The sequence below is a fragment of the Ornithodoros turicata genome, chromosome 8, assembly GCF_037126465.1.
Source record: "Ornithodoros turicata isolate Travis chromosome 8, ASM3712646v1, whole genome shotgun sequence".
Classification (NCBI taxonomy): Eukaryota; Metazoa; Arthropoda; class Arachnida; order Ixodida; family Argasidae; genus Ornithodoros; species Ornithodoros turicata.
The window spans coordinates 16,333,478-16,350,652 of record NC_088208.1 but is presented as its reverse complement, the minus strand read 5'-3'; the positions used below and the strand labels follow the sequence as shown (position 1 = coordinate 16,350,652).

Here is a 17,175-nt window from a genome sequence, read left to right as displayed (position 1 = left end):
TTTTTCCACCAAGTTCTGTTGCCCTGGTTGCAGTGCTTGTTTCCTTTGCCAAAAATTTGTTTTGGTGTGCTGCCGAGATCTTTGAAAAGTAAGTTTGCTTCTTGCTTATTGTTCTTATTTTAATTTATGGAATGTCTGTTTCTAGTGCCTCGCTGTGGAATCTGTGGGTATGATTGCGTTGAGGAGATAATTCGTCGTATGGAGGAGGAAGCTAACGTTCCAAATTTAGATCCTGCTTTGTTTGATGAAGAGTGGGGATTAGAATTTGATCAGGTTTTGATGGATGGAGTTTTTGATGATAATACGCCGGCAGATGCCGTGCAAAATCCTGATAGCCCAGAGCCTGTTGTGAACGATCTCGCGGAACATGTTTCGGTGGCTCATCCTGGTGTTAGCGTACCATACTTTCCATTCTTTGAAACCGCTGCGGCCTTTTGAAGGGTACCTTGGACGTTACGTCCTGTTCGCGTCACCGTATGATGACTTTGTCGAGGATCCGTTCGAATACCTGGTACATTACCAGCACGATATATAGTTTCCATATTACAACAGCACCCCATACCATTTAAATTTTATATGCGCGTGAAAGTATTGATGGTGAAGCAGGTTGGTGATTCGATGAGCAGCGCCACTTTGCTTTTCTAAGTGCCGTGTCGCGAGAAATTCATAGTCTCGCGGATATAATGGTTGCGCTAAATGAAATGATTAGCGAGTTAGCGCGCAACCTTGAAAATTATCAGGGTGAAGGTAGCGGTTATGTCTCTCGAGACGTATCCGAAATCGAATTGAACACAAGCGCGATTGAAAAAAAGAGGATTGGATGTGGCACTGTAATTCCCGCCGAATTGAAAAAAAGAAAGAAAACACTCACAAATGTAAAATGCCCAGACAATGAGTGTTTCAAATATAATACTTTAGCGCTATTGTGTCCTCAAAAAGCGCATGCAAGTGATTGGAAAACATATCGCAAATATCTCGTTGATCTCGAATCGAATCCCACGGCTAGAGTCAGATGGTGGCCCGACGGTCCGGTATCGTATTCGGAGATTGCAGAATTTGAAGAACGGAACCAAATTGAAGTGTATGTGTACTCAAATCAGGATGGGAGTATCCACACTGCTCGTGTTCCACGTCTCGCATTTAACGATAAAGTGCAATTATTAGAATTTGATAATCACTTTTTTGGGATAAAGAATTTTAGTACCTTGTTGGGTTACAAAAATAGATTTTTTTTTGAAAAGTGTACGAGGGGATTTACAATACAGGAAAATCTAGTGTCACACAGGAGTGTGTGCAAGAATTTTGAGGAGCTTTTATTGGAGTTCCCAGAGCCAGGTAAGAATGTTCGAAAATTTGTCAAGTTTGGACACATGTTTGCATTTCCATATATTATCGGACTCGATACAGAGCCTGTCCTCGACCCTAATACGAACGTGAAAAGTGCCGTGCAGAAGCATGTTATGAGTTCCTTCTGTTGCATTCTAATCAGAACCTATGATTCGAAAATACTCGCAAATGAAAAATATTTAGGCGCCGATGCCGCTTCCAGGTGCGTCGACTGCCTGTTACGTTTTCATAACAGGGTGGTCGATATCAGTCGTTGCCCTGCCCCCATTAAACTCACAGACGAAGAAACTCGTAAACATATCGCTGCAACGCACTGTGAGTATTGTGGTGTGTTATTTGGTGTTGCCAGGAAAAAGGTTCGTCATCACGATCACAGCCGTGAAAGCAGTGTCAGCAACGTTTTGGCTACCATTTGCAATGAATGTAACATCAGTTGCAGCAATCGCGGCAAAATTCCAGTGCTCATCCACAACCTTCAGTACGACATCAGCTCCTTGTTGCATTGCTTCCATGCTTTGAAGTTGGAACACCCGCCCAAGCTCATCGCAACGAGCTCGGAGAAGATTCGGAATTTTGAATATGGCAATTTTATATTCAGGGACACCACGCAATTTTTGAATAGTTCCCTTTCTCGCTTGGTGGATAGTTTGAAGGTGTCGGAAGGAATTGAGGCATTTAAGTGCCTACAACAAGTCTATGGTAATGGCTTTGCACGTTTAACTAGGAAAAGTGTGTACCCTTATTCGTGGATCAAAATCTTTCAAGTCTACAATGAAGAGTGCCTGCCAGCCAAGGATGGTTTTTATGATGATTTGAATGGAACACACATCAGCGATGATGACTATGCTTTCGCTCGGGAAACATATGACCATTTTGATTGCAAGTCATTGAAAGATTATACAATGATCTATTTGGAATGTGATGTCCTGCTCCTGTTAGATGTTATGCAGCATTTTAGACAGCTTTCTATGAAGACATATGGCTTGGAAGTGCTGCACTTTGTCACTCTACCCGGATTCAGTTGGCAGGCCGCTCTCAAGTATACAAAGGCCGAGATGAGCCGCTTACAGATGAAGATATGTATCGAACCATCGAGTCTTCTATTAGAAGTGCTATTTGCCAACAAGGATTGAGGTATGCTGCTGCCAATAACAAATATTGTGCAAACTTTGACCCGGAGAAACCGCAAAGTTACATCTCCTATTGGGATGCAAACAGTCTGTATGCAAGTTGCCAAACATTGCCATTGCCTATTGGAAGATTCGAGTGGGTGCCCGAATCAGAATTTTCGAGTTTGGACATCATTAACCATCCTCAGGATGCAGAGTACGGCTACATTTATGTGTGCGACCTCGTCTACCCACTGGAGCTATACCAGAAGACCAGGTATTTCCCACTAGCTCCAATGAAGCAAAAGGTTGACGAGAGTTGGTTGTCAGAGTATCAGTTGGCTCTAAAAGACCAATTGAATTACAAACCTGCAGCACAGGGTAAGTTACTTCTCACTTGTAGTGATAAAACAGAGTATGTTGTACATTATCGTTTGTTGAGTCTGTATTGTAAGTTAGGTATGCGGGTTAGCAAAATTCATAGAGTGATGAAATTTCGTCAGGGTACGATCTTTGGCCCGTACATTGAAATGAACATTCAGCGACGCATTGCAGCGCAAACGGACTTTGAGAAGCAGATATTGAATTTAAGTTGTAATGCCATTTGCGATATAACACTCGTTTTTCCCGGGCGATTTAGATCAATTAAGATAGCATTCAGCAAAGAAGAGGCTCAAAGATATAGCTCCTCAAACGACTGCATTCGATTTGAAATTTTGCCAGAGAATTGTGTGTTGTATGAGATGAAGAAAAGGAAAGTAAAATGTAGCTTTCCATTACAGATTGGTTTTTGTATTTTATATTATAGTAAGTTGGTAATGTACTAATTTGTCTATTGCACTCTCTTGGAAAAGTTGAATTGTCCCATCACCATCATGTATTCGGATACCGATTCTATCATTGGTGTGTTTCATACGTCAGAGTATGAAGAGGAAATCAAAAAGATGGCAGATGATCACCTCGATCTTTCATCCTATCCCACTGATCATCCACTCTATAGCAATAAAAATAAATGGGCATTGTTCCACTTCAAGGATGAGACTGGAGGTAGGATAATTGAAGAGGTGGTTGCTCTGAAAGCAAAAATGTATTCTATCCGATTGAGTGACGATAGTCAAATTGCTAGAGCAAAAGGTGTTAAGAAAAGTATTGCTCATAGGGGATTGCATCACGATGTATATAAAGATGTTTTGTTTAATAGTGTGAAGGTAAGTCATCCCCAAAGGACCATATGTAGTAAGCGTCAATGCATGTATACAGTGGAAACAACTAAGCTTGCACTCATGCCCTATGATGATAAGAGATACCTCCTTAATGCCATTGAGTCATACCCCATATGGAAGCTGTAAAATTGGTAATGAGTAAGTATATTCTTTATTATGTGTCTTGTGTTTCTTCTGTTACAGGTCGTGAAGGTTTTTCGGCTGAGTTTTTCTCCTTCACCTGATTGGCATCACAATTGGCTTTAATATCGCAACTTGATTGCATTAATAAGTATATTTTCACTTGTACTTTTTGTGTATGACCCTTCTTTGCATGTCTCTGCATGTTATAAGCGCGCGGACAACCCTCCGCACAGGCGCCGCGCAGGGAAAATACGCGCAGGGCTCAGGGGCAGGGCCCAGGGGTCCATGTCTGAGTTTCGCCACCAAGTTGCCTGGGCACCCACTGTTACTACTAATTTCACCCAGTGTCACATTAAATGACTTAGTTTCGAACCAGTTTCGACCAGACCAACAAGGGGAAAACAAAAAGGAAAAGTAGGCATATGAGCCACTGTGTTGTTGCGTGTTTTTCTTCTTCTGCTTTTTTTTTTTTTTTTTTTTAGACGATGGCAGTCGCGTTGGGGTTATCAAATGTAGAGCGACACGATCCTTTCTTCACTTCATTCAGTGGGTAATATGTCTTTCACTGTCACTCACCCACCAGGTACCTTCTTGTGTAGTAAGCATATTGTAGATTATTGCATTTCTCTCTCTCTCTAGCCAGTTTATTTCCGAGCACCAAATGCTGTGCATTCCAATTGCCTGATTTATAATAAAAGACATCCAAAACTTCATTATAAGCTGATGAAAAGAACAATCCCCTTCAGTGATGTGGTGCTCACCTTAGGTCTTCTGCCTCTTTGGTCTTTTTATTTTCGGCTTTCTGATTGTTTGGTGTTCTGACTTACGGCCTTTTTTTTTACTTTCGGTCTTCTGATTGTTCGTCCTTATGATTTTTCGGCCTTTTGGCTTTCGGCTTTCGGACAGTTCGGCGTTACGATTTTTCAGCCCTTTGGCACGTGTGCAGCTTCGGGACTATTCGAATATATTTGGTTTCGAAGAAACATCAATTCGATTCGAAATTCGAACGTGGAATTCCATATTTGATTGGGAAATGGAATAGGATACACGATAACGGCCTTGAGAGTTCAGAAAACTCGAATATCCACACTGTCGTTGTAAAGAGTCAACGTCGGAAGTGAATATTCAACCAGTCCACGGGCACCAGAAGTTCATGTTCCTCAGGGGACATTTAATCCGGGGACATTTTTTTTTTTTTTTTTTTGTACGGGGGTATTTCTGACGAGGACATTTCGAGGCAAGCACTGAACGTCTTTATTGTTATTATTTACGATAAAAAAGAAAGGCTGTTGCTGCAGTTGCAGATACCACAGCCGCCGAAGGACCCGCAGCTGCAGCTCCAAGGAGGGCTACAGCTGCAACTGTGGCGGTTTTACCTACGGCAACCACAAAGGAAACACATTGTTTTAGATCAAAGTAATACACTGGTATATTCAGCTTTCCGAGCAGCGTTTTGACCCAGTGCTGGCAGTTGTTGGAGACAGCGTCATACTTCTTGCAATTCAGGTTCATGACGTCCACCGTTTCTCTGATAGCTTCTTTCGAGGTAGAGGCACCAGACTTCAGTAGTTTCTGCGTGTAAAGTGAGGCAGTCCATTACTAAGGTTACCAGAAAAAAATTATAAGTGCCAAATGCGCATAGCGTACGTGCCGACAAGTGCAGCTGTCTATATTCACTTATGTTTTCTAAATCATAGAAATCTAACATTAAAGGAGCTCGGAAAGCACTTTAATCATTACCTCTTTTTTGGACCAATCGGTTCATAGGCTTATTAAAATGAACCATGAGGGGTCATTCTATCAACAAGTGCACAAATATCGTGTAATTCGATTTTGAAATCGCGACCGTGCGCAACGGTGGCAATGCCCGGAACGGGCCGTCGATCCACTGGCGTCATTTTGACGTCGGAAAAGTCGGGCCTCTGATTGGTTCCGAGGAATGTCGTCTGCTGTTTTTCACTCGGAACCCCGCCGCAATGGTGGAAGAAGTTTCTTTTCGCTTCTTCTTTGTTTTATCAAATACAGTAAACGAAGATTGGTCTACAGACACTGTTCAAGGTTAGGCCATGAGATTGTGGAGGCCATCCTCATTGAACTCCCCGAGCAAAGTCAACCAAAAATCGGTCAACCCGTCTCCCCGCTCGACCTTGCCTTCCCCAAAGTGACCTTCCGCAGTAGGTGGGTTATGAAAGTAAACTTAAGGTGCCAGTCGAACGCTGTTCTGTCCATGTATGTGTTTTTTATGCTGTTCGTTATCATCCTGACTGTTTGTTGTGTCGTTGGCGGCAATAAGTGCAAACACAGTGCAGCACTAAGCGCTGCTTCAGGTCACGCCTCAAGATCACTGATTCCGTTCGCTATGCCACTATATCAATATTCGCTATATCATTAATTCGCTATGACCACTTGTGCCCGTCACTTCGACTAGCAACTTTGCTACCCGGTTAGTTTTTTTCCTTATTCAGCTGGAGAAGTGTTCCGATACGTTGTCAGATACAATCCAGTGAAATCTATCGCAATATGCCGTCGCCGGCACGTCGTGGCATCAGGCGTTCAACACTCATTCACTGAGTTACACACCGACATAGGCAAGCAGTGTCATAAGACCACGATTTATGGTTAACTTACCAATCATTGAGCTAAACGAGAACAGACGGATGCAGACTACAAATGTGGACGACGCAGACACGCAAGTTTGAGTTCATCCGTGCTCGGCGCCTTTTGTTTTGTCACCATATAGTGCATCAGTTTTATCCACCATATAGTGACTGAAAACGCCGGTTAAGTTTGGATCACGACCTACTAGATTATAACGACCACGTCAGGCGCACCCCTCCCATGCGCCGCATTTTTGGAAGGCAGCGGTGGCGCTTCTGATCGTCCTTGTTATTGCTTCCTCAACTTCTACAATACTTTGTACTTCAGCTTACCTTAGTATTTCTGTACAAGCTGTGGACTTCCACAGATGTTTAATTCTGAGGTTGATTATTATCATCATTCTACGCGTTTTCATAGGAGCTATCGCTGTCGTCTGCTACGGTTGTCGTACATACGCTTCTGCGAGTTCAAAATTCAAATTTCCATCGTCCAATCGTGCGCCAGTCTGCCAGGGTGCGTCAGTAGCGCCCCTGGCGGATCGTGCGGACAGGCACCTCATAGGGTTTGCTGATTGTGACATGGTCGTTATAATCTAGTAGGTCGTGGTTTGGATCCGTCGATATATCAGCGTGCACTTAATCGACACGTCACTAGCGAAAATTTTAGATGAATATAAAATACACGTGCCGCGCGGGGAACCACCAACGGCAAACCACGGGAAACTGTGACTAGCCCAGCCATAATATTGCAAGCACACAACTGACTAACCAACATGCTGCCCTGCTTAGCCAAATGGCTGCTAAAATGTGTCCTCATTTTCGATTTTTCGATGTGTCGATTTTTCAGCAGTCAGGTCTTGTCACATTTTGAATTTTTTGTAGACAAGTGAAATAAATATTCTATTCAGAAAATGTGTCTCGTTCGCTAAGACGGCTTGGACACATATAAAAAAAAACTGAATTAGAGTTGTTAAATAATGATGTTATTTTGACCCAGTGCTGGCAGTTGTTATGTTCTTAATCCCGGCATATCATCTTACGAAGCAACATTTTCCCTTGTTTTCTTTGTTTCCAGAACATGAATTTCAAGAACCGTGGTTTCACGACCAGGAATTATGGAGGTCCTCCCTTATTCATCGCTTGACAGGAAGAATGCAGGGGGAAAGAAATCAGAAAGAAAGGAAAGAAAACCAGTCAGAACTGACTCAGATAAAAGCGCGGTCCCTGCCTTCAACTTTTATTACGTCACCAATGACGTTTTTTTTTTTTTTTTTTTTTCATTCTCCTTCTCGTTTGACCCGAAGGAGCGAGTCGAGTGGGAACAGAATTTTTTTCAACAGAACAGTGGGAACAGAAAATTTTCGTGTTAATCATCGAGTTAAGTTACGTGCTTCCACAACTCGTTCAGGACGAAAAATTTTTAGGTGACTATCAGAGATCCTTTAAGGGGATCCTGATATTTCGCCAGAACTAATCCAGAAAGACGATAATTTGTATCGATGCGAACTCCCATTCCAAGCTTCGGAGATGTACTTTGTAGAGCTTGGGCGTGAAGAACATTCAGTGTACACAAATTTAAAACGAACGAGCTAAGACGACGCTCCCTACGCGTAACACAGAACGACTACAAATACGATAGCACTTGAGACAATTGATGTTGCTACTTGGCCCATGGAGCTCCCCTGAACATCAGTGCCGGGCTCTTCGCTCCCTTTTTGTTTTCATGCAGGCCACTGGACTCCTTGAAGAGCTCTAAACAGAACTCCGACCTGTCGTTGCTTCCTTCTCACCATAATTCATCCTCTCATATTAACCACTGTGAAATGGGGTAGTGTCCTGTGGCTACCACGGGGAAACATCCCATGTCATCATCACTTCTTCATTTATTGTTGTTGTTGTTGTTGATGTTGCTAGAGACACAGGATGTGGGTTCGTGTCTTACAGCTGGCTAATCTTTTGAGTAATTTCATCTTTCAACGATAGCACTTCATATCGAGAGTATACCTGCTGTTAAACGGACGATGGCATCAACAACAAACAAAAACTTTATTTGGTGCTGGAGGATGACCGGGTGTTCCATCGTCACGGTCAGCGGTGTGTATCTCAATATGAAATGACAGACACACACGTATCCAGGTTTTGGAAAACCGGATGAGTAGTGACGGCACCAGTGAATAAACATATTCACTGGCGCCGTCACTACTCATCAGCAACGACAGATTTCTCGCCCTCTTCTCACACATGAAACAAAGACCACGTGGTCGCACCAGAACACTAGTATTATTCAGAGTTCGAGGTAACTCGTTACAAGTAACTCGTTACTGTAACTAAGTTCCTTTTTTTGGTAACTTGTAACTTAACTCGGTACTTTTGCGCCGTGGTAACTTCCAGAGGAACTCGTTCCTTTTTCAGGTAACTTTGCTAAAGTAACTTAAGTTAAGTTCCAAGTTACTTTTTAACTCTCTTTTCACTCACATCCACATATTTTCTTGCTTTCTCTCCGGTTCCTTCATGGCATTTTTTGCCATATAAAGCGTGATATTCAATCAATGACAGTATTTTATTCAGAAGTAAGAACAGCTGCAATTGAAATGAAGCTGATCCATTGTGCGCCCACAGGGAGTAAGATACAAAGCGTATTTGCATTTCGCTATTTTGCAGCTATTTTGTGTCCGAAGTAACTTGGAAGTAACTCGTTCTTTTTTTTTAAGTAGCTCAGTAACTGCGAGTTACATTTCAGGCCGAAGAACTTCGTTATTAACTTAGTTACATTTTCCACACGGTAACTTAACTTGTAGCGAGTTCTTTTTGACGGGTAACTTCTCAATCTATGGTATTATTGTGGGGGCATCACCAGAGGCAGCGAACGTGGCGCCGCGAAATATCTTAATACTTACACCAGTTAACAAAACGTGCTACCATCTGGCCCATATGGTACAATACAAGATCTGCTTCCTGATCATCACGCACGATAAAAAAAAATGGGAAAGAGATCCCAGCTGCCGAGCTCGTGCGGGAGGCCCCGCCCAATTTATTCCCCCACTTCCGTCTCCACGCGTCCCGAAATGCACTGTGTCTGTAAATTCGCGACTATTGCTAATTTAATGAATACACCTATACCAGGTGGGACAAGACGTCTCAATTGGGACAGGACAGGTCCCGCTGTTCAACCGTCCTGACGATGTTCCGCCTTGGGAACGGAGGAATATGGTCACATTGCCTGCACCTCACGTCAGCTCATTCGAGGATACGCAAGTTCTCCATAAAGTGTTGATGCGCACCATTCATTCTTTATGATGTTGAAATCGAATTATGTGTTACCTACATGAAAAACGCAAACAGAGATTTTTTTTTCTTTTTTAAGAAATAAGGCAGTGGTAATGGAAGTGACGATTTATAGCATCAAAAGAAAATGGCGGACAGGGATGTAATGGTGAGCTTCATAAAATCCCATTCGATTCTGTCGTGTTATCCATATTATTGGGTAAAACAGTCATCACCGTAAACCGAAGTAACGCTTTGTGGTGATCGAATTTCTCATCAACATTGTACAGAGAAAACTTATTTGCACAATACAGCAAGGGAGACAACCGGCTCTGCCTTTTCTCAAAAGCCGGTATAACCTATAGCCCCACATTTCCAGCATGTTTACATGATGTATACCTGCGCAAGATGCTTTGACACCAACATTTCTCGTTTGAACATTTATTTCTGAGGATATTCCATTTATGAGGATAATTCCTTTGACATGTACACAGTTGGCACGAAACGCGTGGGATACAACTGACAATATTCAGAGAAGGAAGTAGCGCAACAGAATGGCGGACGATTTCCAGACATATTGGTCCGCCGGCGCCACGTTAGAAATACAAAAGGAAAGATAACAACACAAAGACCCGAGTGAAAACACTCGAGATGTATAGTGAGTCAGGCAGGAGCACAATACATCTCACTTGCACCTCGTATGGCAAGAGCTTACTTGTCGATCGCGCGATCGTTTATCACGAGGAAAATTGATCCCATAAACCCAATGATCCTGAAATGGAGAAATTCAGACCTAACTCGTTCGCCAGCAGTAAACCTGAAAAGTAAACTCGCCACTTATTAACATTGCACAATAATAAAACGGTGCAAAATTCATCACAAAACGCGAAGCAGGCTTCATCTGTTAATGTGCCTACACTAGCCATTCATTAGGAATCTGAAAGCGTGTGTAACACATTCTGGTTACAGCGCTTTGCACGTAGCCATTGTCACTTGGATGTGAATTTTGTTTTGGATTTTTTTTGTTTTCATTGTTTCTCTCTCTCTCTCTCTTTTTAGTTAGATGTATTTAGATCTTGTTTGGATTTCTAGTTTTTAACATGTAAATAAGGCTTCATCAGTTGGCCGGCCTGCTGCGCTGGGATGAAGTTCACCGTCATCACATGCGCCGTGTATTCCGAATATCTACTTCTCCGTTTCCTCTCTTTTTATTACTATTATTAGCATTATTATTATTTCAATACCAAACCAACACACAGTTTGGCTAACCTTTCCTCCTTTCGTTTTTATTAATGTATTCCCTCTACTCGGTGAAGGGCATGACATATACTCGCCGACGAACACTTCATTGGCTAAAAAGGAGCGAAGACGCAGGTGGTGCGAGGAGGAATCACATTCGCCTCCTCTCAGCGCGCGGAACGCTGCACTGTGGATAAAGACAGCGATTTGACGTTTGGGGGGGTGGGTCAGTGGCTGCCCGGAGTCTACAACGCTAAGGCGTCCTCACTCAGCTTCACAAAGAGACAGCACGTTACGAAAATGGTGGGACATATTTTTCTGCTGTTTAGACATACGTATAAAGGGAGACAAATAGATACTGGTGTAGGATTACCGGGCGTTATGTACAGGGTTGGCCGAAATAAAGTTCCTTGTTTGTAATTAAGGTAAAACGAAATAAAGCAGCGTTTGTGGGCGTCGAATTAAATGTTAGGAGACGTATTATGCGCTGAAATTTCACATGGAAAGCGCCACTTCGTCTAATTCGTTCTGAATGAGCCGTAAAAATTTAAAGCCGCCGCTCCGACCCCCCCCCCACGTCTTCTCTCCTTTTTTTTAGTGCCCCCCCCCCCCCCCGAGGATCTTCCCTGGATCCGCCCCCTGACTGTACTACGAAAGAAGCTGCGGTAATACACTTCCATTCGTGTGTTCCCACTATAGTTGTAAAGTGTATATCCTTTTTATGCCTATTTATTGCCACGAATCATCTTCGAGAAACTTTCAGGGCAGGGACGAAGCGGTACATCTCATCCCGGCGCGTGATAAAGAAGAAGCAAGAAGATTCCAGACACATCACTGATCTCTATAGTATAGGCTGGATCGCGCATAGGGTGCTCCACAGCGTGGTCACCGGCCGCCATATTGGTGGGCCCAACGCATTCTGTCGTCTGCATTTAGTTCAAGCGGGGCTGCCCGTATTTTTTTTCTTCTAAATTTCCTTTAAATTAAAGGGCATGTCATGCCAGTTTGTTGCAGCTTTGAGTACACCTCACGCGGACAGAGAAAGAGGGATAATTTTTCACAGGTAAGCTCTTTATTTTGAAGATAAATCTGTTTATTCGTATCGCGTGCATCTGACAACTCGGACTTGTTTGCATTGCTACTTCGCTGGTGCCATTGCGTACTAAGATATGGCTGCTCCTACAAATCTCAAGACCATGTATTTTCTATAAACAATGCGCTTGTGCTTGCAGGTTCCCCTCACAGTCGCTCAGCTGTGCTCAGAAGAACCGGATGCAGAACCTATGCCAATTTGTTCCACTGTTCTTTTAATCTGTGAGGTACGGTGGAAGTAAATAAACTGCTGTTTTAACCTCGTATGTGCAGTTGCTCGTACAGCATGTGTGATAAGTCATGCATGCATGCATGCTCTTCGTGCACAGCGCTTCGAATTTTTGTAATGAAATACGCTGACAGCTGAACAACTGCAAAGCACTCGTGACAATAACGTTATTTTAAGATGAGGAATGGGGAGCTGCATTGCCAGGGTCTATACTCCACCTCATTTGCTAGTGGTGATGTGGTGGATAAAATAACGAGCCCCTTCAGAATAAGGATCGAGATCTTATTGCAGCACACACAGAGAGACCCTCGTAGAACATAAGACGATAATGGAAAAAGTCAAACGAGAACCGTACAATAGCAAACCACATAATAATAGTGTATTTGTTTCTGGTAGCACGATTAGTGACACTGTAACGCATGCAAACATGGCTCTTTCTGCGATCGGGACATGGTCAGAGCATAATAGAATGTTTATTAACATAAAAAAAAAAAACTAAGGCAATGCTATATAGGACACGTAATAAACCTGTATCCATTCCCTTTAACATCGTGTTAGGTAACCAGCCCATTGAAATTGTAAGGTCGATTAAAATCCTAGGGGTTCTATTTTCAGATACTTGGGATTGTCACTTGACGTATCTTCATAACAAAATTTCGAAAGCCATTGGTATCCTGTCTACTTACCGTTACGAATTCCCGAACTTCGTAAAGGTTATTCTTTACAATACATTAATACGGTCTCACCTTACCTATTGTCACCTCGTATGGGGTACGACATCTAAGACTAACATTACTAAACTTTATCCATTACAAAAAAGGGCAGTAAGATTGATTGCATGCGTTCCTTTTGATCATCACACAGCAAATCTTTTTGATGGCCTAAAAATTATGAAGGTACAAAATATTTACGATTTCCTCCTGCAAAAAACATACCTTAGGGCTGTAAAATATAAAAATACGTTAATCTTGTCAATATGCAATCTACAACGTCGAATAGCTAGCAAAACACGTCAGGATCTATTTTGGAAAGTCCCAAGGACGCGAACAATATGCGGAGATCAGTCGCTACCTCATAACATCGCAAAGCTATTGAATTCTTATTTAATGAAGGGAATTAAATCCATGTCGGCTGTTGCACTACGGGCCATGTTTATGCTCTAGTGTTATGTTTATGTTCTAGTTAATGATGTCTCTTATTTTTCTATTTTTCTTTTTTTTTTCTATTATGATGTCTAATTTTCTATGATGTATATATGTATTTATTCCGTTTCCTTGCTTCACTGTAGTAGTTTTCACGACTAATATTGATGTTCACAATTAGTATATTCTGCTTGCTGTTGCTGCACTAAATCAGGGGGATGCGCCCTCGTCAAACAGGATGATGCTGTTTTTTGGCCACCCCTATGTAACTCTGACTTGCATTGAAATAAAGATGAATTGAAAATTGAAAATTGAATTGAAAAATATACTGACCGCAAGAAAGAAATGCAATGGGTTTGAACGCGGATGAACTACATCACTGCATCCTACAGTATGTGTAGTGGAAGAGTGCCAATACATCGAAAATTGACCTCTGGTCATTGAAGAGGATTTTGCGTTTGAGTAAACGTGATGCATCAGGTGACATACCGCAATAGATTACGCTCGAGTGTCACAAAGATACCAAAAAAGCGGCACGATAAGCAAGCTTAAGCCATTCCCAGACTCGGTATAGCTAAGCCAGTGTCGGCCTACATTGCGCATTGGTGGGGTTCACCGCAAAGCTCGAGTGAAGCAGATGAAGGCATCTGTTCATGCTGAAAAGTCGAAAATCTGAAATGGACATTATTCCAAGTGGGAAAAATGGTGGATCGCTAGCTTTTCACATTTTGCGCGACGTTTTTAGAAAAAAACTATATACACATCTTGGTAAATGACATTTATCTATATTGCGAAAAGCTATCAGATAAGACCGGTCCCGTTGAAATTGGTACATTATTCGCCGAGAAAAAAAAAAGATTGTTTCTCCCATAGAAAATGCATGAAAACGAAAGCGGCACGATCCCCCTTAAAAGGTTCGCTGTGTCACAGGTAACGTGTCACTGGCGCACGAACGCAAAATACTGTCAGCGCAATATACTGATCGCGGTTTTAGATTCCTAATGTATAACTTCTAAGGTGATCTTGAAAAGGTGAAGCTAGAGTCACTAAATAACTTGGCTAGCGAAGCTATTTAGTCTAATATCTCACCATGTATTTGAGGAAAGGCTCCACGTCGCTGTAATCTATCACCTTTGCATCCCCACGCAGTTTGTGAGTGGTAGGGTCTTCCTCTCCATCACACCGTACAACTGTCTTGTCAGGAAAAACAAAGTAGACCTCCCAGTGCTGAATCGGCCTCGACTTCGAAGGGGACGGTATCTTGTGCTGAACCCAAGCCGCTGTGCGGCGCAGAGGATCTCCCGCATTTTTATCCAAGTCTCGGTTGTAGAGATAGACATTACACTGCATCTGCCCAGACATAAGGCTCCTGGCGATCACCGTGTGCGGTATGAAAGAGGAGTAACAGTGGGAATGAGAGAAGTGTACGAAGGGGCACACCTTTTACACTCCATCACGGGAGCCCCACGTGACTCGGCTCTATCACGTGATCTCGCCGCGAAGTCGCTTCCACCCGCGGTCTGCTTTCACGCACACCAGCCTAGCTGCGTATATCCGTCTACTATGCTCAACAGGACGCACACATGGAGCCTACGTGGGTTCTCACTAGCCGTATTTACATGAATACGACACGAGCGAATCAAATCGAGTCGAAATCGGAGGGAAAAACGATACACCACCGTTTACACGGATGCGCACCAGGCCGGAGGTGGCGCCACACCGTGTCACATCGGAAAGATAGAGGCGCACTTCCGCAACCGCAGCCGTTTCCGGTGCCCCGCTACCATCGCACCGAACAGGTCCCCCAAACTCACCTCGGAAAAGCGTGCAACGAAGAAGGCCGCCACTAGATACCCCACTGTTGCCGTTCCGGATCACTTCAGCGCGCTAAGTTTAGCGGCAAAATGTTTTTGTTGTTTCTGCGAATGAATCTAGTCTTTATATGTCCAAATAAAACGCGTATAACAACTTTCTTTGTCGTGTTTCACTTTTTGGTCCCGTTTTTAAACGTGTTGAGCGATCGGAAGGATCTAGTGCACGGCTGCGTGCATCACATAGCGTACCTGTCGTACCAGGCGCCGCAGGCGCTGCAGTCGTCCATTTCTCCTTCGGTGATTTGGCCTGGCTTGGATTGTGCTTCAACTGGATCTTTAGCGCGCTACAATCCACGCAAGCCAACGTCTGGTAACAATGGGGTATCTAAGGGCGGCCTCCGGCATTGCACGCATCGGGATACGAACAAATACATGGGAAAATGGCGACCTTGGGGGACCTGGCACCGAACGTCGAAACGTCGAAAACGTAGCATCTACGCCCCATTTTCGAGCGTACTTCAGAGTGCAATCTGCTTTACGGCTGCGAGCCCTATGCTGCTTCCGTCAGTGTAGACTAACCTACACACCCAAAACGGGGCGTTGCTGGTGGAATCCCGACAAGGAGTAACAGACGACGCAACTGGCCCGTAGCCGAAAGCTGCTTCCAATAATCCTCTCTTCCTCCCTCGAATCTCATCAGCTGCTTACATGCACAATCTATATACGCATCCACCGTCTCGATGTATCTCTGTTTAGAGCGGCTCATTTGCATCCGCTGACTAATTATATAAAGATCTTCGCACGCTTACGCAACCTCTGTTTTACGCATCGGGACCTTCAGCGAAAAATATTGCATGAAAAAAAAAAAAAAAAAAAAAACAGCACCGTCACTTAGTGATTTTCTCGAGTAGTTATACGCTTCGGTTTAAATAGTTCTTGCGCGGAGCAGCGCAGCAATGCACAGTAAATCATTTTACACCTTTATTTGCTCAAACAAGGTGTATTCTTATAAAAACACCCTTTTCTATTCCACAAAGAGTGCAAAAAGTGCATTAGTAAGGGTGTAATATCGACATACACCACGTTTTATCCAATGTGGATCATTAAGGGTGTAAAGTGGGGTGTTGAAACAGGTGTTTTCCGTCGAATGCACCTTTTTTACACTCATTTGAATTGGGAGTATGGTGTTAAAATTGGTGTTTTATTTCGTGAGAGAAAAAATATGCTGGTTTCACAGCTCCGCTCAGCAAGTAATCACATTATAGACGATAACCTGAGTTAAAAACACAGTATTTGACAGGGAGGGATGTTAGAAATTTAGCTTCTCTCTTTGACTCGTTGCATGCGTGAGTGTTAATTGCAAAAACACATTCTCGCCACCGCTACAAACGTTTCCCGCCCCAAAACATGTAACGAACGTGCCCCAACAAATTGTATTTCAGTATATGATCCATCTGACACGCCAATATAGGATACTGAGGGTGCCCTAGGTCTCTTTATGCCTCTGCACTCATGTTGGTCCCACAGTGTTACCAAGCTAACGAGGCGTGCCTGCGACGCATTGCGCTCCGGTTTAGGTTCTACGATGGAACCACGGCTGGAAGTCTACCGTGTTCGCGGTGCTGCTTGCCATAGAAGCAAGAACGTCGAACTGCATGTCTCGGCCAGCGGTGTCGGTATGCTGCCGCGGAAGCTCCTATTACACTATTGGTGAGGGAATATATATTCCATCATAAAAGGTGTTTTCAATATAATACTCCCATTTTAAGTGTGCTTTTGTTTTTATACACCCATTATAACAGTGTTTTACTAGGAATACACTTAACTAAAGGGTGTATTAGAAAACACCCATCATTTGAGTGTAAAGGAAACACCAAAAAGGTGTGCGCCATGGGACAAGCCATTTACACCAAAAAAAGTGTAAAAAAGTTTACTGTGTGCGCGCTTTTGATCAGCTATCCGGTTGTCTATTTCGTGTTCATCGGTCTGGTTGATG

At 43.2% G+C, this 17,175-nt stretch overlaps 1 long non-coding RNA gene across 1 annotated transcript; it reads right to left on the bottom strand.

The window, feature by feature from the left end:
- Window positions 1–5,039: 5,039 nt before the first annotated feature.
- Window positions 5,040–15,173, bottom strand: LOC135366539 (uncharacterized). The gene is made up of 2 exons (XR_010414203.1): window positions 14,455–15,173; window positions 5,040–5,374 (listed from the first exon to the last, which is right to left on the bottom strand). It is a non-coding gene; the product is annotated as an uncharacterized LOC135366539 (long non-coding RNA).
- Window positions 15,174–17,175: the final 2,002 nt, after the last annotated feature.